The following is a 22,669-nucleotide window of genomic DNA, read 5'->3' on the forward strand; positions in this document are numbered from 1 at the left end:
TAAAAGGTACTTAAAGGAACTATCGGTTGTGAGCTGTGGGCCTTTTAAACCCCAATTTGAGTAAACTATATAATTGAGGCAACAGGGAAAATAGAATATAGAGATGACGTTGAGCAATATTATTAATTCTGTTGGGAGTGATGAAGACATTTTAGTTATATTAAATAAAAGCATCCTTATCTGTGAGAAATACACAATGAAGTATTTACATGTGAAATTATATGTTATATAAGAAACATAAAACAAGATTGGAAGGGTATCATTAATTATTAAAGTTTTTGTTTGGATACATGTGGTTTCATTATAGTAGTCTCTCCACTTTTGTGGATATTTAAAATTTTCCACAATAAGAAGGTGTTGTTGTTTTTTTTAATGGTTAGAAAAAGAACTTGGTAAGTTGGATCTTGGCAAGATTTCTTGTGTGTAAATTAAGGGAAAAGAAATATGCTTTACACACATATGGTCAGTTTTGCATTCAAGTGGAGCTGAAATTCAGTAATGTTGGATAAGATGAGAAGCTTTGGAGATGGGGAAGCCAGGTTAGAAACTAGGGCACAGGTCAGGGGTCTTTTCTCAGCTTTCCTGGAATGAATAATATGGCATAAGAGGGTTTCTGCCACCCGAGCTGTGATCATTGACATGGTAGCTAGGCCTGTCCCTACAAATATGCTCAGGGCTTGGCATTAGTAGACACCTCATAAATGTTTGTTGAATGAGTGTCAGATGTTATAAAGTCAACTACCTACAGGAAGTACTGTGATGCATTCCAAACAATCCACCCCCACCCATCCCTGTCACAGCCGATCACAATGGCTAGAATTTCTACAGTTAAAGACACTCCGTTGGTCCATGGCATTGTTACAGCAATTGTTTTCAAACGTGGTATCTCTATGCAGTGGAGTCATAGTTGTCACTTATAAAGTAAGTGGCAAATAGGTTGTTACTAATAATAGTAAAGAAATTTAAGAAAAGTGTACCGTCATTGCATATAGAAAACGCCACCAAAAAAAAAAAAAAAACCTACTAAAACTGATAAATGAACTCAGTAAAGTAGCAGGATATAAAATAAACATCAGAAATTTATTGCATTTTTATACACAAATAATGAACTCTCAGAAAGAGAAACTAAGAAAACAATCCCATTTGCAATTGCAACCAAGAAAATAAGGTACCTAGGAATGAATTTAACCAAGGAGGTAAAAGACTTGTTCTCAGAAAATTTTAAGATATGGGAGAAAGAAATTGATGAAGATACAAATAATAGGAAGCGTAGACCGTGTTCATGGATTAGAAGAACTAACATAATTAAAATTTCCATACTACCCAAAGCAATCTATAGATTTAACGCAATTCCTATGAAAATACCAATGGCATGCCTCACAGAAGTAGAACAAATATTTCGAACATTTACATGGAACCACAAAAGACCTCAAATAGCTTCAGTAACTTTGAGAAAGAAGAACAAAGTTGGAGGTATCATGCTACCTGATATCAAACTATATTAGAAGGCTATAGTAATAAAAACAGCATGGTGCTGGCATAAAAACAAACATATAGATCAATGGAACAGAATAGAGAGCCCAGAAATAAACCCATGTCTTTATGATCAATTAATATTTGACAAAGGAGGCAAGAACATACTATTGGGTAAAGGCAGCCTATTCACTAAATAGTGTTGGGAAAAGTGGACAGATACATGCAAAAAAATGAAACTAGACCAGCTCCTTACACCGTACACAAGAATAAACTCAAATTGGGTAAAAGACTTAAATGTAAGTCATGAAACCATTAAAATCCTAGAAGAAAATATAGGCAGTAAAATCTCAGACATTTCTCATAGCAAAATTTTTTCTATCTCCTCAGGCAAGAGAAATAAAAATAACAATAAACAAATGGGACTACATCAAACTAAAAAGGTTCTGCACAGCAAAGGAAACCATCAACAAAATGAAAAGACAACCCACTGAATAGACATATGAAAAGATGCTCAATGTCAGTAATAATCAGAGAAATGCCAATTAAAACCACAGTGAGATATCACCTCATGCCTATTATCACTAAATCAACAAACAGCAAGTGTTGGTGAGGATGTGCACTGTTGGGGGGAATAAATGGAGGCTGGTACAGCCATTGTAGAAAACAGTAGAGTTTCCTGAGTTGGGTGAAATGCCTGGTTACAGTTGACACATATTAAGAACCTCATGCCAGACGTATTTCTAGGTACTTCACACTGAGTCCTCATAACAACCCTGGGTGGCAGGGACTGATATTAACATTTTAGAGACAAAGAGACTGAGGCACCAGGCCCAGGACTGGTGAGTGGCAGGAACTCGCCAGCTGTGCTCCCAGGCATGCTCCTCACCCACTCTCCCTTCAGGGCCCATGAAGTTGCTGCAAATAGGCTCCGGGAGTGCCAGGCCAGTGCCCCTCCTCCAGCCCTTGGGCTCACCGGAGTGTCCTGGCAGGGTCCCTCTGGCCACCAGCAGCCTCTCTGTTAAACTAGCACACCACACACATGTTGTCACCTGCCATGTGTGCCATGGCATGACCATGGTTGGCAAATAGGGCACTCGACCGCCTCTCTTAGCACGTCAGCAACTCTGGGAACAGGAGCGCTGCCTTTGCTTTGGGGCACCCAGTATTCTGTCATGAACCCTGCGTGGGCCCTGGTCCCTGCCTCCTCCACCATGTTCCCTCACTAGGGCCCTGACCCCAGGGCACCAGGCTCCCCGGCTGGAATCGGGCCACATTGGAGCTCTTCCCCAGACAACGAAAGGTACTCAGATGGCTCCCAAGTGTGGACTCAGAGGGCTGACTGCAGCCTGAACCCCACCCTGGCCCAGCCAGGGCCCAGTTGTCATCTGCAGCACAGGTGAGATGCGTGCCCTTTGGTTTCTGGGCCAGCCAGGGCCAGCCACTAGATGACCCCCAGCCCCAGCCCCCACCTTGCCCCACTGAACCCAGTTTGGGAAAAACAAACTGGGACAGCAAAAATACCCCACATTCCAAATCAAGAGAAACCCCAGTGCCCCCACCCTAAACAGAAGCTCCCAGATCATGGAGGCCTCAGTCCAGGCCTGGCTTTCCAGGTAGGACAATATTCATCCATCTGCCTCCTGCCCACAGCAGGTCCTGGTCCTGCCAGCTCCCTGAAGGCCACGCAGGCTGCCACCAGGAACCAACCTTCACACCTGCGGGCTGCTTCCTGCATGGGTGGACATTAGTATCTGCTTTTTCACTGCTGGGCATCCTGGAGGAAGTTGCTGAAGCAGGTTCTGCTACACACACACACACGTTCTCCTTCCTTCCACTGTCTCCAAGGCTCTCTGTTTTGAAGAGTCCCCTATTAAAATTAAAATACTCCCAAAAGCAATTAAGTTTTGGCAGTTAATAACTTAATTATGAGCTAATACCATATCTTCTCATCGCCCTCACCAGGTGGGAGCAGTGGGGTGGAAGGCTGATTCTGGAATCAGATTATGGGAGGATCCAGGGAGTGTAACAGGAGGCCTGGACAGTCCACGTGGGACAGGGACCGGGTCACTCATTTTGTGTGCCCACAACAGGCTGGAGCCTTAGCCAGGGATTACAATTACATGCTAAAATCCAAAAAGCAACCTGTGCAGGAGACCAAGCCAGGCACTCCCCGTTCACTTTGGGAAGCCTGGAGCTCAGAGGGGCGGAGACATTTCCAAAGATCACACAGCTTCTCTCCCAGGCCAGAGGCCTTCCTGACGCCAGACACCAGGGGGTCTCGTGATGGGTGGTGGGAGGACCCTCACATCCCTCTCCCTGATCCTCCCACCGCTCTCCTCCTCACCCCAGTGTGGCAGCACCGAGCTCTCCAGAGATATGACCGAGTAGCAGAGTTTGGAAGTGGCCAGTATGAGCTGCCAAGAAGGACAGTCCAAACAAACGTTTGAGGGAGTATATGCAACATTTTCCATGCGTGCACGTCTCCTGGGACCACTGGGAGGCAGGAGCTGTGCACCAGGGAACCTGTGCTCTGTGCCCCCAGCCTTCCAGTTTCCAGTCCACCCCTTTCACACGTGTGTCTGTTAGCATTTTCGTGGCGAGCCCGATGGCCAGACTCCTAGGGGTCATTTACTTTCCCTTCCCCACAGCTGCCCTTTTGCTTCTAAACGGACATCCTGAATCCCAGGTACGCTCTGGACTGAATTATGCCCCCGCCCCCAACCCACCCCGATTCATAGGTAGCAGCACTAACCCCCAATATGACTGTATTTGGGGACAGGGCCTTTAAAGAAGTAATTAAGGTTAAATGAGGTCATAAGGATAGGACCCTAATCTCATAGGTCTGTGTGAGACCTTATAAAAAAAGGAAGTGATCTCTCTATCTCTATCTCTCTCTCTCTCTCTCTCTCTCTCTCTCTCTCTCCCCCCATGTGTCTCAGAGGTCCAGCCTCCAGCACTGTGAGAAATGTTTGCTGTGTATGACCCCCGCCCCCGCACCCCGCTGCTCCCAGTCCATGGGATTTTGTTATGCAGCCCACGCTGACCAAGACAAGGTTAGCACACTTTCCTCAGCTGGGGCACTAGAGTTAAGTCCCCTGGTGTGTGCTCCACTGCTCATTCCTCAGCATCATCTCCTTCATAGAACACAGGGTGTGGTGACTCAAATGCGCACGGGGCTGGGCAGCCCTGGAGAGAGGCAAAACAGCCGAATGGAATTCAGGAGGTGGCAGGACCACATGTCGGAATGGCTCGCCTCGTCCCAAGGGGCAGCCACAGCTTGCCACCAGTTGGCAGGTGCTGGGGCGGGGGGGGGGGGGAGGGGGGGGCGGGCGGGGCAGCACCTCCAGGCGTCATGTTTAAAGAGAAGCTGGGAGCCCAGACTGTTCAAACAGTAAATCAGCTGATTTCCCATTTCAGGGAGTACAGCCGGGCTCTCTCACCTGTGGCTTCCCTCACCCGCAGTCTCCCGGGTGCCTGTCTCCAGTGTATCCCAGGGCCCAGGGTCCAATCGAGGGGCAGCACAGACACAGACAGCGTTGGCTGGACTCCATCTGCTTTCCCGAAGCTGACCGCAGATAGCCTCACTCACCCCTTCACTCTACTCAGCACGTCCCAATTCCACCTGCGATGTTGCACTCCACTGAGGGCTCAGTTGAGGACTATGCTGGGCTGGGCTTGGGCAGGAGGCAGAGAATGCAAGGCAGCAGGAAGAAGCCGTGGGGAGCTGAACCCGAGGCCGTGGCTTAGCCAACGCGTGCTCCAGGTGCCAGGTCAGCTGCCAGAGGAGCCCAGGCAGCTCAGGGATTCCCCGTAGAGGCCTGAGTCTAGTCCGGGCTGAGACCCGGGGCTGTGCTCAGTAAGTCCAGCTGAGGAAGGTCCAGGCTGGCGTCTGGAAGCCGGAGTCTGGGAAGGACCGTGCTATTCGGTCCCTTCCTCGGGAAGATGTGGGGGAGGCCGCCCACACAGTGCATGGGATTGGCAAGGCCACCTGTGCAATGGACTTTGCTCAGAGGGATGCGGGCTGTGGTCCCCAGCGTGCCAAAAACATCCTGCAACCCTTTCTCCGCCCCTGCGCTCCAAATAGGACAAAGATGAAACGCCAGACAGCGAAATCAGGGCGCAGAAGCGCCACTAATTTGTGTGGACAAGCCTGCATCGGGGTGCGAGGCAATAGATTAGGATCTAAACCAACAGCGTGCTGGTTCCTAAGTGGTTATTCCATCACACATTGCGTGTTTGACTGTATTCATTATACTTTAATATGATTATGTTCAATCCAGTAGACTGAAACAGATTTGTTCAGATGTGTAATTAGTTCCTACATGCTTATTACTCTTGGTGGCAGTGTTGGCAGAAGCTCTGAGGACGGCGAGGAGAGGAGCCCATGAGTTCTCCGTGTTCCTTGGCCATGATGGTGGGGGCTGCATTGAGTCTGGGGTAACGGGGCTGCCCTGAGACACACGGACAGGCCTTAGACTCCAGCACTGCCTTGTGCCCTGAGCCCCAACCAGGAATCCTGGGGTAACCATGTTCCACCTGGAGCTCCCCACCCTGGCTGGCTATTCTTGCCCTCTCTTCATCTTAGGTAAGACTCTGCCCACTGCCCCCTCCAGAGGACAACAGTCTCCACATTCACCACACTGCCCCCAGCACCTGGTGCAGGGATGCCTATAGGCATACATTTACCATTTCTAGACAACCACCACCTGGGCACAGGAGAAGGGGGCCACACATTTTATAATCAGCTTCCTGGAAAATACACGCTTGCCAGTCTTTCTCCCAACCCACCTAGGCCTCCTCCAGCTTAGAACTTCCCACATGGATGATGACTTTTTCAGCCAACCAAACCTGGATGGGCCTCCAGTAGTTCAAATTCTTTACATCCCTTAAGGATAACTTTGGTGGCTTGGCAGACCCCAACTCCTTCAGATCGGAGGCAAGATCCCCAACTATACCTGGCTTTCCCTTACTGGCACCCTGTGGTGCATAGGGCAAGGCATTTGCGGATCATCTTTAACTCAGGGCTCCTGTCTGGATCTCCTCAGTAACCCTCGGAGGCTGGGTTTGGGGAGCGCTGGTTACCTCTCTTAGTTCTGACAGCAGAGTACTGGTGTCCCAGAGACCACACTTCTTCCCCAGCTCGGAGTCATCCTAGGGACCTGCCCTATTTCCCAGCATTCCCAGGGCGGGTATGTAGATCAGGTGCTCATTATACTGCTAGCCCCCTGACCCTTGAGTCGTATGAAGACCTAACCAGACAGCAGCTTGGGAAAAGAAGGCAAGATGTAGCCCATGAATAAGTTTCAGACACAACCAACATTCCACACAGCTTTGCTCCAACCCAGGATGGAATAATGCCCTGACCTGGCCCTCATCCCACAGGCAGCACCACCTGCTGCACAGCCAACAGGCCCGTGTTTGCTTCTCCCCAGGTAGGGGCTGCCTGAGAGGCTTCACTCCCTGCAGATGGACTTGAATTTCAGGGCCCCTTTATCCCCAGTGCCCAGGGCCGGGGAGCCAGGTACGGAGAAGGGGAGACTCCCCACTCACCTGACACCTGGGCCCCCGGGAACGGAACGAGTTCCCTCTTAAACGCCGGAAGGGGCAGCAGCGCCTGGGGCTGAGGGTTAATTCTATTTGCGGGGACCCCTGGGCTTGGAAACCGGCGGGTTCTCGCTGTGCCTTCCTTTCTGCCCATCACCTCTGCTCAGGGACATGAGTCCGAGAAGGTGAGTTCATGAGCTGACAAAAACCCAGCCCCCAGAGCAACCCTGACTGGTTTTCATTCTTATTCTTAATCCTTTGTGTAAATTTTTACCTTTTCATCCAGTTGCTTTCTTTTTTAACCTTTCTGTTTTTAACTTATCTTGTTGGCTTTATCTTTGACACCAATCTCATTGACTTCATCTTATCTTTATCACCTAATCTTTATTTCTACGTTTAGTTATTCAGAGTTTGCATTTCTATTTTATTCCCTTTTCTCTTCACTCCCTTATTTTTCCTTCAATCTCAAGTTGCAATTTTTCTACTTTCTACCATTGCTGCATCATTGCACGCATGTACACCCCCTCTCCCCCCGCTCCCCTTCCCTCCACCTCCCCCCCACCCCACCCCTGTAGTTCCCTTCATCTGCTTCTCTTTCTTATTTTTCCGAGGAGCCAGCAGAAAGCCGAACTCCACTGCAGGGACGGCCAGGCCTCACACAGGTGAGCTAGGGGACTTTCCTCCTTCCCTCCAGTCCTTCCAGGGCTGGCTCTCCAGCGAGCCTCCCTCTCCGAAGACCCAGGAAACGGCCCCTGGGACAGGGGGCACCTGTGACCTCCCTACAGGAGACAGGCCGCTCTGCAGGAGGGCCTTGCACCCCACACCACCTGGGCACAGGAGAAGGGGGGCGCACATTTTATAATCAGCTTCCTGGAAAATTCACGCATCCCAGTGTGTGCCCTCCTGCCAGATGGGGGAGGGTCCGGCTTCCTGACCCCGAGTAGAAGCCTCTGAGACAGGCCAAGTCCCAGGAAGGCAGCAGAGAGACGCCAGCACCAGCCCCCGACATGTGACAAATTCCAGACTGAGCCCCTTGCTTTGAGGGATTTTAAGAAGTACAAATTGCCAGTTATAAAAAAGTCACAGATGTAAAGTACAGCTAGAGAACATAGTCAATAATCTATAATAATAAAAGCATAATATGCTAATTAGACCAGACGTCCTTCCGGACGACCTTCTGGATGAAGCCACAGCGGGTGGGGGCCGAGGCAGAGGTGGCCGCCGCAGCGGGTGGGGGCTGAGCCCCTTGCACGAATTTCGTGCATCGGCCTCTAGTATTGTAATAACTACATATGGTGTCAAATGGGCACCAGACTTATGGGGGGATCGCTTTGTAATGCATACAAATGTCTAATCACTGTGTTGTACACCTGAAACGAATGTAATATTGCATGTCACTGTGATTGACAGAAAAGGTGCCTCGCCCATCTTCAAGTGCATGAGATGCCGACCTGTTAGCTCCAGCTGCCTCCTACAGCAGAGGCCCAGCTTCAGTGCCAACATCCGGGGCTTTCACATATTTAAAGTATTTTAAAGTTTAAAATTCCTAGAACTAGAGACCAAAACTCTTAGTGCCCTGACCTATGGCACCTGTAAATTGTGAGGGTGAATTTTAGATGTGCAAACCCCACCCATCTTGCCTCCGAACCATGGGCCCCGCAAAAATAAACACATGGTGGAGAACAGGATTGTTTTAGTCCACCCTTCTTAGCTTCTACCTTCATTACGGAGGCCCATTCTAGATGAGCTATAGATTGAGGTGGGACTGAGGCTGCGCCCATCTCTGAGGGTTTGCTCCTGGGGGTAAGATTCAATCAACTCTCTGCCTCGTGATTTGATCAACTCTCCGGCCCCGCCTCACGGGCCTGACCCCTCTGCCAGCATCTCTGTTGCTGCAGGACCTCGACAGAGAGCACTTGCTGCCGTGTCTATCACACCCACACAGCGTCCACCCGCACAGCGTCACTGAGGGCATCTCTTGTTCGGCTCCTGCCAGGGACTGTGACCCTCAAGCCAGAGGTGCCCCTGGGGGAAGCTTCCTCAGCATGAGCTGTGGCGCAGCTCCAGGGCCTCTGGTCTGCGACGCTGTGAGTAGTACATCCTCATTCTGGTGATCGGCAGCTCATTTAGGAAAAGCAATACGTTATCATTATTGTTGCTGCTCACTTTGATTCAGCGCTTCCTGTGGCCGAGTCCCATGCAGCACTTTGCAGAAGGCTGTTAGTATTCCTCTCCCCTCACGGCCCCCCAGGCAGCAGGAGGGGTTCCGGTCCACTGGCCGATCAGGAAAAGGGATTGAAAAGGTTGCAGAATGTGGGTGATGGTGGACACCCAGAAAGTGGCAGAGCCAGATTTGAACCCAGGCCCAACTTGAACACAGAGTCCAAAGCCTGAGCTGCCCCCTGCCCCTCTCGGCCCAGCGAGATGGCCCTGCTGGCTCTGGGGAAGAGGTTCCGTCATTGCACTGTCATCCTCCTCTTTCCACGTTGCCTCTGAAGGAGCCAAACATGTCGAGAACCCCAGCCGAGCAGGAGCAGAGCGCTCAGACCAAGGGTGGGCTGCTGCCCCCGCTGGGGGCTTCTCTGCTGGCCATGCTGGCACCCCAGCTTAGACTGGGAAACCAGGAGGGGTGTTCTGCTGTTTCCTTCCAAAAAGTGAAGGAAACCCCCAGACTGGCAGGATATGAGGCCCAGGCTTGAGTCCACTTACCTCGGGGCTGACTGGAAGAGCCCCACCTGGCTGAGGCCCAGAGGGTGTGTGGGCCCCGCCCCGCCGGCCTGACAGGCTCTTGGCCCATCTAATGCCTGTGAGGCTCCTATTTTTTTTTTAAATATATTTTATTGATTTTTTACAGAGAGGAAGGGAGAGGAATAGAGAGTTAGAAACATCGATGAGAGAGAAACATCAATCAGCTGCCTCCTGCATACCCCCTACTGGGGATGTGCCTGCAACCAAGGTACATGCCCTTGACCGGAATCGAACCTGGGACCCTTCAGTCCGCAGGCTGATGCTCTATCCACTGAGCCAAACTGGTTAGGGCGAGGCTCCTGCTTGAAACACCTCCAGCCTGACCTTCCCAGGCTCCACAGAGACAGGCAGGGCGGGGCAGGGCAGATCTGCTGTGACCGCTGAGCTGTACTTACCCCCCTAGGAGTGGTTTCTTAGGAACCCATCTGTCAACCTCATCTGGTCTTGGTTCTGGGAACAGTGACCAGCAATGGTCAGCACTGACCCCTGTTTGCTGCTCATTCAGACTCCATGCTGCTGGGGCCCATCACCCACAGTGGGAAGGGCCTGTTGTGGGCACCGCTCTTGCCCAACCTTCTGTCTTCCCCACCTGGACGATCACAGCAGCCTGTTTCCACTCTTGCCTGTCTCTGCAGAGCCAGAGCCATCGTTTGAAAGCATAAAATAGATCCCATGATGCCTTGCTTAAAATCCCCCTGTGATTTCTCATCATCCGTGGAATAAAACACCACTGCTGCACCACGCTCTGTGAGGCCCTGTGAGCCCTAGTTGTCACCCTCCTCTCTGACGGCCTGCTCTCTGGTCCCCAGGGCCTACTCCCTGCCTCTCCAGCACACCACACTCTCCTGCCTCAGCATGTGTCTACCTGATGCTCCCCCTGGAGCGCTCCTGCCCAAATCCATTCACATCCGGCTTCTCCTTAGCATTCAAGTCTCAGCTCAGTGTCACCTCCTAAGGACTCTCCCCAGTCACTCAGGTGAAGTGCCCCCACCACATTCACACTCCAGACGCTCTTCTGTCCTATTTTATCCCCATCATAGCATTTGTCACTCTCTGAGATGATCTGATTGCTTTGTTTGCTACATTTGGGAGTTCTACTTCTAATCATTATAGAGTAGCTCATATTAAACCAACTCTCGTACAAGTAGCAACCATAAATTCTGGGCATTATATCAAAGACAGCGCCCAAAAGCCCCTGGAGAAGAAACTGAAGGGGAGTTGGTATTAGAAGGTTACAAAGGCTCCAGGCGAATTCCCATGTTTGTGGTTTTTACCTGAAGGCAGCCCCCTCCCCACGCTCACCCCCTTCAGTGACCAATGAGGCTAGAAATTGGAGTCTTACTGTTGAGAATTCAGAAGACAGAATTCAGAGCGTCCCCAGCAGCTAGAAAGTATGAGGAACATATTGGAACAGAGAGGATCACAGAGAGGAAGACCCCAGTATCATAATTCTGCCAAACTTCTGGTCAACTCCCAGGGCAAGACCCAAGCAGCCCGCTAACCCTCAGAAGACAGAACGGACACTTTAGCTGCTGTCCAGCCAAGGTAACTTCCTGCTAAAGCAAACACACAGACAAACAAATCAATACTCTCTGCAGATGAACAGAACAGAACCCAAGTCTCTACATTTCATTTCCACAGTCCAGGGCACACTTCAGAATTACTGGGTGTAAAAGCAAGCAGGAAAATGGGATCCACACTCAAGAGAAAAGGAAATTGAAGGACACCAGCCTCAAGTGGGTTCGGATTTTGGCATTAGCTCAAATCATAAAAGATATATTTGCTAAGGTTTTCTTGTCTTCCACATTGGAGTGTGAGCTAAGAGAGGAACCTTATCGGTCTGTGCCTTGCTTGCTCCCCAGCAACCAGAATAGCAAAGGGTGCATAGAAAGCACCCAAAAATATGACTGTGCTGCAAAGCAGAATTGTATTTTTTCCTCCTATCTCCTCTCTTAGAACTTGAGGCCCCTCCTAGATGAACTGAACACTGACAGAGAACAGAGTAATTGTGTTCTCTTTTGAGCAGAGGGCACGGTTTTATGCTCATGAATCAGTAGTGGCTATTACAGACAAGTGACTTTGATCTCTAATTATTGCCAAAAAGAAAGCATGTAGATCGGCTATGTTGAAACCCAATGTCATCATTTTTCAAAAACACTTGCCATCACTGAACTGCCTTGGAGTAAAAATTATGTGTGTGAAGTCAGCTCATTCCAGGATCCAGGTGCTTAATCTGTGGCCAGTTTATATCAGAGGAAATGATGATGTCTACAGTGACACATAATGGGTTTCTATAAAGAGGTTGATGACTGTGGTAGTTGTTTCCATTTTTTCTATGTGACAGTCTTTTTGGCCATGACCAGAGTTTGGGGAGCTCTTAGGCCATGGCCTGGACTCCGCATGGGACCCCTAATTCTCCTGGAGGAGTTCCGCAGTACTACTCCCAGGTAGGCGAGCCTTCAGAATGCATGACAGCCCTTAGGGGGCAGGCACTGCCCAGTCGAGATGGGTGCTAGTGGAACACTGACCAATCGGGAGAGACGCCAGCACTGAGGGCTGGGCCTGGCAGTAGCCACATCCTGAATGGTGTTCTGTGCAGGAAGGTGTCCTGGTCACCTCCTCGGGGTTCATGAGAGGATTTCAGGCCCACCTCCAGCTCCACCAACTGTTCAAGCATATGGGGTTGTATCCAACCAGCAGCCCAGGGATGCTGCCCTCCAGGCACTTGTCAAGGAGAATTAACTCAAAATTCATTGCTCAGTGCTCACACGGTTGGGAAAACAACCACCCATTGAATTATGTCAATTCATTTTTCTAAATGGTGACTTTTAAGCCATGATGAGTAGTGGGGACCCCCCTCTTCAAGTAAATCTTATGAGGAACCCAGTATTACAGGAACAAGGTTGAGGGCTTGGGGTATATAACCCTTCAGGGCACCCCTATCCTTCACCATCCCCCAAACACACACACACACCTTAGACACCGCAGCAGCCTCTGACACCGCACCATGGAATCACTACTCATCAAATGGCTTTAAAGAAAGGCAGCCCATCATAGGTGATCTAGTCTCTGATTAAGACTGAGTCAGACCTTCAGCTCTATCCCCCTAAGCAACCCCCTTCCTTGAGGAATGTTCCAAGAGGTAGCCCTAGCAAACGCCTTGCCATGTGGACAGTAAGGCCATTGGGACACTGTTGTAGTAGCCATGTCCTCTCTGTGAGGCCCAGGGGGAGACTTCTCCCTGCCCCCAGTACCAGGAATAGCTGTGCCTTTTCTGAGCAAGCTGCTTTGCTTCTATTGCAAGGATGCTGGGTCTGCAATGAGGGACTGTTTATGTCTCTGTGTTGGCCGAGAGAAAGCTCAGGACAGCCCAGAGTCCCACCTCTAGCAAATTACAGGGGCTGATGTCATGAATTTTGTGTCCTAACTTCCCTCCTGGAGCCACACTTGCTTTCCTTGTCTTATTTTCTTTGTCCATTGAACTTCATTGATTTATGTCTGGCAGTGGCACAGGCATCGGTGCAAACCACCCTGCATCTCTTGGGGACAGTGTGGGAATTTATAACTGGCTCTCCAAAGTTGGCCACATTATGATCCACTTCCGTAGGCTCCAGCTCTCACATCCGCAACTTCACTGTCTTTTAAAACTAGGAAATCACTTTGCCAGGCCAAAGAGACGATGCTGATGAACTTACCAGATTTCATTCACTGTTACATATTGATGCAATCTTGCTATGCTGTGTGCGCACCCCGCAGCCATGCCAAGGGGAGGTGGGAAAGGAATGAACCCATCACTCTCTTTGAAGCCAAACACTGTTACTCTCCCTGCTCTCCCCGTGGACTCTCTGTCGGCTTTGATGGGGCAACGGGAAGAAGAGGGAGAATTTAGGGTTTTGGATTGTCATTGGACCTTAGGTGGCTTACATTTCTGCTGGTATCACTTCATTTTCTCCAAATCAGTGACTGGAGGGGAGAAAGCAACCTGCACCATCCAATAGTCTTGAAAATACAGGCCACCTTCCTCACAACTCCTCACTCAAATGGCAGTCTGAGTGTCCCCGGGTCAGAAAGTGGGTTCACTGGGGTCCCAACAAAAGCAGTACATCCACAGGAAGCAGGACCTCAGACTTTGGGGTGCACTGATGGTGAACTCAGACGTGGGCAGTGCCTCTACATAGAGACTAAATAGAAATAGGCTGGAGCACACCTCCCAGAGGGACCACGGAGGTCTCCCACGCTGGCCCTGCGTTTTTCAGTTCACATGGACTACACAGGCCAGGCTGAGAGTCCCCATGATCAGGGCCCAGTGCCCCCAGGACTTGAAGATGGTGCCTGGGGTCCTGGATGCTCGGGTGGAATCCGCAGTGCCCCCGAGGGCAGCTCCAGGGTACAGTGGCAGAGAGGAAGGCACACTTTCAGCCTTATATTTGGGAAACATTCTGAGCTTTTCTCGCCCACTTTTTCTTGGCCAAAGCATCTCCAGCTTCAAGTGAAATTACAGTCTAGCTGGTCTCTAGGTGGCTACTGAGACTGAAAAGCCAAGGAGGATGTCGCTCAAAATCACAACAGCCTCCGTCAGGGGGTTGGCATCAGGGTCAACAACAGCAACCCGGGACCTGATTCAGAATGTGCAGGAAGCCCCTTCTGTCCTGGGGTCACTCCAGAGCATCTCTCTCTGCAACCGAGAAAGCGCCATCCCCCAACGTCCCACAGCGGGACAGTGGGGAGAAATCACCCGCTCACTTCTGGAGAAGGCCCGGGAGGCTGGGCAGCCAGTGCATGGCGCCTCGGGGATGGGCCCATCAGGAAAACAGTCTCAGCTGGGCCCAGGAAAATCTGGCACCTTCTAAGGTTCTCAAAAGGCAGAGTAGGAAACAGGCCTGAGGATATGGCAGAAAGAACATGGGGAAGCCCATTTGCAACAGCTTTCCAGAGCTCGAACATTGGGTCCCAGGACTGGAGGGTGAGTAAGGGAGCCTCCGGGTGCGAACACTGGAGAAGCACAAGGCCCCGTGGACGCACACCTCACCTTGCAGGGGACAACCTCCCTCCCCTGCGCCCGAGACTTGCAGCCTGGAGAGCCGTGGGCATCAGCATGGGGAGAGGCCCGGTGCTCCCCGGGACTTGGGCATGTGCTGCCCTTGGGACTGTGGAGAATTCCAGGAGCCACTCCGGGCCTCCTGTTGACAGAGTCACTTTTCATCTTCTCTGCCTTCAGGCACAGGCAAACGCACACGGGCAAAAATCAGTTAATAACTATGCACATTTTATAATAAATTTTAACAATTTAAGAGTCTGGTACGGCTTTATTATAGTTTTTATTTCACCACACTAATTCAGTGCGTAATAACCTGCCAGACACAGAATTCATTTGACATATGCTCTGAGCCCTAAGATAATGGAATATGCAGAAGAAAAACCTTGGGTCCCACCCAGCAAGGCACTCCCCCTTCCCCTGGGGACAGGGAGGGGAGCTGCTCTCCAGTTGCTGGAAGAGGAGTGAACTCTCCCAGCCCCAGCCCGGAGCCCACCAGCAAGTTCCCTGTGACTGTCTCCGGGGTGGGGGAGGGATGTCATGGCCCAGGCTGTGCTGTGGTTAACGACAGCCTGGTTAACAACAGCCAGACTCTGCCAGGATTACTCTCAGAGCGCAGCCTGCCCCGCCGCATTCTTTGGATCTTTGGTGGCTAGAAGGGGGGGTGGCTCATCTTCTTAGGGCTGGCAGCTGGCCCCCTCCACCTCATTCGGGCCTCACCTTTGGGAAATGAGAGCAGCCCGAAGGGAAAGCTCCCAGGAGCCAGGTTCCCTTTGCTCCCTCCCTGTCACCCCGCCAACAGCACTTCCCCTGCAGTGTCCCTAGAGCGTGGCCCCCTGGCCAGCAGCCTCTGTATCACCTGGGAGGCGGGTAGAGATGCAAGCTCTTGGCCCCATGTCAGTCCCACTGAATCTGAAATGCTGGGGGAGGGGGGGCGGTGGGCAGGGAATCTGGGTCTTCACAAACCCTCGGGTGATTCAGATGCTTGCTGCAATCTGAGAAATGCTCAGGTTTGAGAGCTCAGAGGGCGGGCTCTGGAAATGCGGGCTGAAGCTACCACCAAGACCCCCCAGAGGCCTGGGGCTCAGCTCTGCCGCTGCTGGCTCTTCCTCAACAGGAAGGCTTGGGCCTCAGTGTCCTCATTTGGAAAATAAGGACACGCAGGCCCCTGCAGCCCTGACATCGTGGGACAGATGGCTGAAATCAAGTCCAGCAGATCCCACAGTGCCCTTCCCTTAGGGAGAGGCCCGATTGGATCACATCCTGTGGGAGCCCCCACAGGGTGTGCGGTTGCTAAGGGCCATTTGGCTTCGAAACAAAGGAGAACGATGGCAAGGAGAGGGGTCCGTGGCCAGAAAAAGTTAGAGGGAGAATCCAAGTTAGTGGTTGAGTATGTGTGTGTGTGTGTGCATGTGTGTGCGTGTGTCTGTGTGTATGTGATTGTGTGCATGTGCAGTATGAGACTTTATCTAGGTACTTGCTTCTTTTTCTTTCCTCTCGCCTTTATCTCTCTCCTCTCTCTCTTGACTACCTATTTCTCCCAGACCATGATTCCGTCTCTCCCATTCTACTGAGAAATAAACCAAACCCTTCCTTGGGTTTTGCAACTTTCACTGCCTACCACCCTCTCCTTCCCAGGAGAATGGACCTTCTAGAAATAGAGGTCTCAACTCAGAGCCATCACGTCAAAGCTCCACGTCTATTCTTGTCCTCCCTCAGTGTGGCTTCTGCCTCCATCACTCCAGGAAACTGGGCCAGCTGCCTCCTACTCTCCAAGTCCGAGGGGCACTCCCCGGCCCCTGTCTTGCTCAGTCCCTCTGGCATTTAACACAACATCCGCTGCAGGTTCTACTTCTGACTGTCCACGATCAAATTTCAAATGATGCTAAATAACTGCCACTCTTTGCCCATTTTTATCTTTAGTTTCTAATTTTATATTTCATTACATAAACACATATGTGTATATGCCATCCAGAATATGCTATGGAAATAGCCAAGGTATAGTCTATCTCATTTTTTCAGTGTCTCTTAAATAAAACCCCAGGGGGGGGAAAAAATACTCTTTGAGAATTAAATTCCAGAAAACATGTTTCCTTGAGGAACTCGCATATCATCTCACGAGCAATGAAACTCAAAAAGTAATTCCCAGAAAGCTTGCAATGGGGAAATTGATCATGTCGGCCCTTGTGGAGAGTACTGACTAGAAATAACCACAAAGGGAGAGCCTGGGGTGTGAATTATGTCCCGTTTCTTGCTCTGGGTGCTGGTGAAAGAGGATGTTCAGTGTAAAAGGTATGGATCCATGTAATCATGGTATGAAAAATTTCTGGATGGTTAAATTTTTAAAAGAATTTCCTTTTTCTGACCAGAAAGTTGGGATCAGATTGGTGGCTCAATTATATTCTTATACACCTGATGACCTTTATGTGGGCATTTTATTTTTTCTGAGCTTGCTCTTCTATTCTAAATTGTATTTTCTTTAGTACAGAATTTTTGTGCTTGCTTTACAATTATATATATTATGTCCCATTATACATCCAAAATGCTATCAAAAATGGTTTATGGAAGTAGAAAAGGTAGAAATAAATAGATATTCTTTCAAGTAGATAACGTCTATTTTTTGTGTCTATATCCTTCTTGCCTGGCATACAGTACTTATTTAATTAATATTGAAAGAAAGAAACATTTATCTGTGGAGGAAAAGAGAAAAATAGGATAAAAGCAATGTAGCACTTAGGAGTCAAGGGCAGGTTATTTTTAAGACGAGCGCCATCTGAGCAGGTCTCTGAGGAGGTGGGAAGAAACCAGGAGAAAGGGATTAAGTTGAAAATGGGGAGGGTGATCTATGAACCTTGCTCCCAGGAGAGGGGAGGAGATAAAGTACAGGAAGGGGTGAACTGTCTTAAACAGAAGAGGCACTCTTCTTCGGTCTCCACAATTGGCTTCACCTCCTCTCTTTAACCTGTAAATAGTTGTAACGCCTTAAAATCCTTAGTCTTCTCCATCCATAACCAAGCTACCAAGCTCCTGACGATCTCATCTGAAACAGCTTTAAATACCGCCTGTGCTCTGATGGCTCCTAAGGCTCGGTATCCAGCCCAGGTCTCTGCTATGAACTCAGGACTGCCTACTCAACATCTCTGCAGGGATGCTCCACCAGGCATCTTGAAGTTAACAGGAGAAACACCCAATTCCTGATCTTCTCCCAAACCCAGTCATCCCCATTGGAGGCCAAAGAAGCTTGAGTCATCCTTGACTCATCTCTTTCTCTCACACAACTATATAATCCATCAGCAAATTCCATTGCCTTCATCCAAAAGGAAGGAAGGAAGGAAGGAAGGAAGGAAGGAAGGAAGGAAGGAAAAAAACTTTAAAAATCCAGATTCCTAGCACTTTTCACACCTCCACTGCTCCCCCTGGTCTAGCCATATCCCCTCGCACTGGGATTTTTTATGTGCCTCCTAGCTGGCCTTCTTGCTTCCACCATTGCCACCTACAACCTTTTCTAAACGCAGTAGTTAGAAGAACCGTTTTAACCATCTCTCCTATGTTCCCAAGTGTACTTGGCTCTGGCTTGTCATGGCCTCTACCAGTCTTCCAGGGCCACCCTGTCTACTCCTGGTCCCCTGCTCCGGAGCAGAGCTGTGTCACTCTCAGGCCAGTACCCCCAGCTGGAAGCCAAGGAGACCCTAGTGACTATTAGGTGGCAGTGATGATATTAGTTATTATTATCATTATTTTGATATATATGTATTAAATCAATGACTTTCCCCAATAGTAGTGGCTACATACAGACAGACTTATTGATTAATTGATTGAGATATTGAGTTGTTCTACACAGCAGAGAGACAGGAAACGTGCCTCCTTCCAACTAGAGCTGTTTTCCCTCTTCAGAGCCTCTTCTCTTCAGAGCACAAGGAAGAGAAAGCAGCACGTGGCCCGGGGGGGCAGTGGTCACCTGGGCTCTCCTCGGCAGCAGCCTGGCCCCAGGGACGCTCTAGGAACCCACGGGCACCTGGCGCAGGTCCTTGTGCAGAAGGTGTTTTTTATTACAGTTCTCAAAGGAGATATTTTAGTCCGAATGTATTACAGTCATGGGACTCTTTGATCTGTCTGGCTCAGTTGTATTTCTTAAGTGAATTGAGGGAGAAGTGGTTTCGCTTAGTCATTAAAAATCACCTATGTTGAAGGTTAAATGCCCACAGACCTTCGTGTATGAATGCTTTATGCAGTTTCAGCCCCGCACTGGGTCCTATGCTGGCCATCAGGAGGGTGTGATGACACGGAAGAGGTTGCCCCTGTCCCAGAGAAGTCAGGGGCCAGGGCCAGTGAAGGAGCCATTGGACCTGTTTAAAAGGTTCCACCCTCCCCGTTAAGGTTTACTTAACACAGTGGTTCTCAACCTTGGCTGCACATTAGAATCACCTGAGAATCTTTTTAAAATCCTGATCTCCGGAGGAATGAGGCCCAGAAATCAGGATTTTTAAAAGATTCCCAGGTGATTCTAATGTGCAGCCAAGGTTGAGAACCACTGAAGTCTTAACACAAGGCAGATGCTTGCAATTGGAAGGGGAAAACATTATTTTGTACCTTCTGTGTGCACAGACTTTAGCTAAATTATTCCATTTGATCCTGACAACTTCACCATATTACAGATGAAGAAACTAAGGCTCCAGAGATTATTAGGTAACTGGCGTAGGCCGCACACAAGTATGGGGAACTGAGATGCCAGTGAAGACCTGTCATCTCCCAAGGCCGTGCCCTTTCCACTCCAACACCCTGGTGATGGAGCACCACCAAGGCCACGGAAAGAACACCCGAGGACCACAAAACCACCACGTCGCCAGGTCTAAGCAGGCTCCATTAGGATCTGTTTACAGCTCCTTGAAAGCCAGCAGCCATCCAATAAATTAAAAACAAAACACATACATACATCATTAAGTTGCAAAGAAAAATGGACACAAAGGAACCGTCTACTCCTTTCCTCACTGTTCACAGATCCCACCAGTCCAAGGACACGATCACACAACAGTGACATCTACCCCTGGGAGGGACTTTGTGAAGCCCCGTTTCTCTGGGCGGAAGAAGGGTGTGGACTCTTGAGCAATAGCACCTGGAGGGGCAGAGGGCCCAGGACGGTGGGTTCCCCAGAAGGTGGGGGACAAGAGCTATGAGAGGAGCTCCCGGGTTGGGCCCTCCATCTATGTCATAGATTCTATGAGCTCGGGTCACCCTGCTTCCAGGACCACAGTCCTACTCACATCCCCAGCCCCAGGGCGTGAGCCCGACCCTCGCTGAGCCATTCACAGACCAGCTGGGAAGCAGAACCTGGAGGAGCGCACCCAGCCCAGAATGCCGCCTCCCACAGGCCTCCTCTCCTCATTCTGCTCGGGCTTCCCTCATCCTACCTCCGCGGTGGCTTCTGTTTGCAGGAAACCTCTCTCCCTGGCCGCCTCCCTGGGAACCTATCAGGGAGCCCACCGATGGGCACGGTGATTAGGAATTCCATCAAGCTGCGACTAGTCTCCTAGCCGAAGCCACAGCTGAGAGTTCATTATTCTGAGACTTGGAATCACATGGAACCCGTGGCATCTGGGAGGCAGACATGCTGGCTTCCGGGACAGTCATCGGAGAAAGTTCCCAGCCTTATGCTGGGGGATTGGAAAGGATGTCGCTGCACACACCGTAACTGTTTGTGTAAACAGTTTAGGATCGGCTGGCAGTAACTTTGGGGGGAAATCCCCACTCCTGTGAGCTGTGTGTTGGCTCAGATCCCTCTCAAAGCTCGAACAGCGATGTTAATCGCCCACCGTGTTTTAAAGCCCCTGGGAAAGTCAGTCCAAGGGCTTTCCCTCCTAAGCTACTCTCCTGGGGGGCAGGGGGGGCAGTTTGGAAGCCTCCTCTCAAGGCACATGGCCCCTTGCTCCGGGCCCCTGGGGACTGCTACTCGGGCGATGAAAATGGCTCCCTCCGCCGGGGCCTGGCTTTCAGGGACATCTGTGAAGTCGTGTCAAGCTGACTGAGGGGAACCTTTCCTTCGGGAAAGACTCGAGAAGAGCATTTCCCAGGAGGAAGCTGTGGGGGCAAAAACAAATCAAAGAAGGATTTGCAGATAGATGTTCTCTGGGCTTTAGTACAATTTGCAAAATGCAATGTAAAAAAAAAGAAGAAGAAGAAGATAAATCTCTCCTCTCTGCCAGGCTAGAGCAGATTCCTGAATAAAAACAACTCTTTGCAACAGAACCTTACACTCGTCTGGAAGTGAGTTTCCTCAAAAGGCACAGGGAGAGGGGTATGGATTCCTGAAATCCTGCAGCAAGCATTTCACCGAGCAGCATTCAGAGTACAGGGGAGGGGAGCCTGGGGGACAGGTGTTCCTGCCGGGACAAGGCACGGAGAGAAAGTTGTATGCAATGAGTTTCCCAATAACGGGCACAGCCATCTTCACACTGACCCGGCAGCTCATTGATTTAAGGAGCCAGTCAAGTCAGGGTTATGCCCTTTTCATTCTAACCAGAGGGAAGGGACCCGGCCAGGAGGGGATGGATGGGTTTGCATGATTCCGAGCTTGAAGAAACATCTTTCCTGGCTCCTTCCAGCCCCTGAGGCAGCCGGGTGAAGCCAGGACCGAAGCGAACACATTGGGAGCTACCTCCAGACCCCCCAGCCCCTCCCCTTCCTCTGAAACCCATGAAAACTTGATTTGTCTCAACTAAACACAAGCTGGGAAATTGGAGAGGAGGCAGAGGGGAAGAGGGGAAGGAAGGGGGGCCAGGCAGCATCCATGCAGTCGGTTGTACTATTGATTTCGAGCCACATAAGCCCCAGAGTGCCATCGATAAGGATCATACCTCCTGCTGATCTCGGGGGAAATTCTCCAAGATCCATGGCTGGGAGTTAAGGAGAAGCTCTAAGCCATCAGGAAGGAGCAGAGCACTGCAGCTCCTCAGAATGATGGACCAGGGCGAGCTTTAATTAACAGGGTCTGGTGCCTCTTCTTTTTTGGTAACTGAGCAGATTTAAAGGGCTAGAGTCCCAATTTGGAGGGTGCCGGTGCTGCTCTGGCTGCTGCCGTGGCTGCTGCTGGAACAGCGTCCTGCAGACCTCACTTCAGCAGGGAGACGGAGCTGTGAAGGTGGAAAAGTGCAGGCAGGAAGGTCGCGGCTGCACGGTTTGCATCAGAACCACAGGGCATCAGTGGTCCACGGGCTGTCTCTCCGAGCAGCGAGAAAGGCGGCCTCCTTGGGTGCGATGGCTCCGGGGACACCCTCTCCAGACTTGGAACTGATGGACAGCGCCCCAGGACGGAGTGGTCTCTGCTGTGCTCCTCTCCTGGGAGCACTGCTGGGTGACAGCCACCACGTAAGCTGCATGCACACATGCCTACCCTTAAACACACACGCCTGCCCATGTACATACATACTTGCCCATGTACACACACATGCTTGTCCATGTACACATACATGCCTGTCCATGCACATGCCCACCTTCCAAACACCCAGATGCAAAGGCACGTAACCTGCAGCCAGCTAGATGACCACCCCCCCCCCCCGCCCCCACCACCACCGCCCAGGCACCTGTATTTTACAGGTAGGACACCAAGAGAAATAGCTGTGACACAGAACAAGGCCAGGAGGGAGCCCACATGTGTGACCCATCCCCTCCTGAGCCTGGATGTTCTCATTTGTAAAATAGTAGCTTTAAGCTAAACAGCAGTGCTCTTAACAGAGAGAGGAAGCAAAAGTCGAAACACAGACCTTAGAAAGCTTGTTCTAAGCTTAACCGCAGAGGGCGTGCACTAAAAACTCTTGAGAAACACTATGTGAAATCGTCCCCAAGGGCCTCAGAGTGAACAAGGGATGGAGA

General features: G+C 50.4%; 1 protein-coding gene across 3 annotated transcripts in view; it reads right to left on the minus strand.

Moving 5' to 3' along the window:
• The window catches only part of CALN1 (calneuron 1), a 426,991-nt gene extending 405,199 nt beyond the window's left edge, over positions 1-21,792 (minus strand). Inside the window, exon 1 of one of the 3 annotated variants that reach the window (XM_070412846.1) lies at positions 21,655-21,792. The gene's annotated coding sequence lies outside the window, so the exon portion shown is untranslated. Of the gene's footprint in view, positions 1-5,065; positions 5,084-21,654 lie in introns of those variants that run through there. The other 2 variants (XM_070412841.1, XM_070412847.1) reach the window with 2 other exon arrangements.
• Between the last annotated feature and the right edge of the window lie 877 nt (positions 21,793-22,669).

The sequence above is a fragment of the Myotis yumanensis genome, unplaced genomic scaffold, assembly GCF_028538775.1.
Source record: "Myotis yumanensis isolate MYYU_CA2020_CCGP unplaced genomic scaffold, mMyoYum1.0.hap1 SCAF_4, whole genome shotgun sequence".
Taxonomy (NCBI): domain Eukaryota; kingdom Metazoa; phylum Chordata; class Mammalia; order Chiroptera; family Vespertilionidae; genus Myotis; species Myotis yumanensis.